The 2,214-nt window shown below is 46.1% G+C and overlaps 1 non-coding gene across 1 annotated transcript; it reads right to left on the bottom strand.

Annotated features, from left to right (window-relative positions):
- Nucleotides 1-533: 533 nt before the first annotated feature.
- On the bottom strand, nucleotides 534-615 carry TRNAS-UGA (transfer RNA serine (anticodon UGA)). The gene has a single exon. It is a non-coding gene; the product is annotated as a tRNA-Ser (tRNA).
- Between the last annotated feature and the right edge of the window lie 1,599 nt (nucleotides 616-2,214).

The following is a 2,214-nucleotide window of genomic DNA, read 5'->3' as shown; positions in this document are numbered from 1 at the left end:
ATTCATTGTCCGCAATTTACAACTTTTACTTTTCACTTTACACTAGCACTAATGATCTTCTTAAATGACTTGATACCGGAAGGGAATGTATTAAAGACTGCTGCAGGTGATTTATTCCAATCCTTTATGGTCCTGCTTACGAAGGAAAACTTGCCCACGTCCGTATGTTGGTTTCTGGCCTTAATTTTATGCTTGCGATCATTTCTCGATAAGTACGAGGGAAGCTCCAACCTATTCCTAATACTACTCCAGGCAGTCCTTCCCGTATAGCTCTTAGAAAGAGCACTCAGGCGAGCTCTAGTTTTTCTAGATTCAAGACTTTCCCAGTTAATGGTATTCCTCCTATTCCCGGTTACGGAAGGCATCGCTCTTCTTTGAACGTTCTCTAGGGAATTTATTAAATCTACCCTGTACGCATCCTAGCACGCTGATCCATATTCGAGAATCGGACTTATCAAACATTTAATAGCTTTCCTTTTGGCACCAGAATGAGCTTTTTTGAGATTTCGCAAAATAAAATGTGACGAAAAGTGCGCAACGGACAGAATTCGAACCTGCGCGGGTAGAACCCATTGGATTTCAAGCCCAACTCCTTAACCACTCGGACACCGCTGCTACAGCGAGGCTAGGAGGCTTTTAAATTAGCGAGCCTGCTTTATATAGAAAGACTGGCAAATTAACACAATGTTGTTGTTGTTTGGTACAGATCTCCATCCTAGCCTGTGCTAACCTTTTCATTTCTATGCAGTTACTACATCCTACGTCTACTCTACTCTGTTTGTCATATATGTCTTGATCTACACCTACACTTCCCTCAAAAACCAACCGAACAAGTCCTGGGTGTCTTTAAGTTGTGTCCTATAATTTTCTTCTTCTTAATCGGTTTACCCTCCAGGGTTGGTTTTTCCCTCGGACTCAGCGAGGGACCTCACCTCTACCGCCTTAAGGGCAGTGTCCTGGAGCATGAGACATTGGGTCAAGGGATACAACTGGGGAGGAGGACCAGTACCTCGCCCAGGCGGGCTCACCTGCTATGCTGAACAGGGGCCTTGGTGGGGGATGGGAAGATTGGAAAGGATAGATAAGAAGAGGGAAGGAAGTGGCCGTGGCCTTAAGTTAGGTACCATCCCGGCATTTGCCTGGAGGAGAAGTGGGAAACCACGGAAAACCACTTCCAGGATGGCTGAGGTGGGAATCGAATCCACCTCTACTCAGTTGACCTCCCGAGGCTGAGTGGACCCCGTTCCAGCCCTCGTACCACTTTTCAAATTCAGTGGCAGAGCCGGGAATCGAACCCGGGCCTCCGGGGGTGGCAGATAATCATACTAACCAGTAAACCACAGAGGCAGACTTTTATTTCTTCTTCTGGTCAAATTTCGCCAAACCATGCTGCTGTCACCAATGCGATTCAGTATCTCTTCATTCATGATTCGGTCTACCCATTTCAACTTCAGCATTCTTCTGTAACACCACATTTCAAAAACTTCTATTCTCTATCTGAGCTAGTTATTGTCCATGTTTTACTTCCATAAATTGCTAGGCTCCAGACGATACTCTTCAAAAACATCTTTCTAAATTCCTATATCAATGTTCGAAGTGAGAGCATTCTGACGCCTGCTAAATGGAAGTGAGACTCCGTTACTCTTATAAAGGTCCGAGGCTTGTTTAAAATGTTCTGAGCTTGGTGAATTCTATGAAGGAGGATGCTACCCTACTTACACATAGTTCCAGTGAGGATCTCTCCTCTAACGGGTTAGGGACCAGCAGAGGATTGTATTGTCATATAGCTCATTCCACGTTAAGAAAACAGTATTGCTCTTATGGACCTACAAGGAGTGAACACACTTTATCTGAGACACCCATAATTCCTTGTTATTAAGGAATATTACATTGTAACTTGTAAGGTGTCCGCCTCTGTGGTGTAGTGGTTAGTGTGATTAATTGCCACCCCCAGAGGCCCGGGTTCGATTCCCGGCTCTACCACGAAATTTGAAAAGTGGTACGAGGGCTGGAACGGGGTCCACTCAGCCTTGGGAGGTCAAGTGAGTAGAGGGGCGTTCGATTCCATCCTCAGCCATCCTGGAAGTGGTTTTCCGTGGTTTCTCCACTTCTCCTCCAGGCAAATGCCGGGATGGTACCTAAGGCCACGGCCGCTTCCTTCCCTCTTCCTTGTCTATCCTTTCCAAACTTCCCATCCCCCCACAAGGCCCCTGT

Source organism: Anabrus simplex, chromosome 5, assembly GCF_040414725.1.
Source record: "Anabrus simplex isolate iqAnaSimp1 chromosome 5, ASM4041472v1, whole genome shotgun sequence".
NCBI classification, from domain to species: domain Eukaryota; kingdom Metazoa; phylum Arthropoda; class Insecta; order Orthoptera; family Tettigoniidae; genus Anabrus; species Anabrus simplex.
The sequence above is the reverse complement of the archived record's forward strand: the minus strand, read 5'-3'. Positions and strand labels throughout refer to the sequence as shown.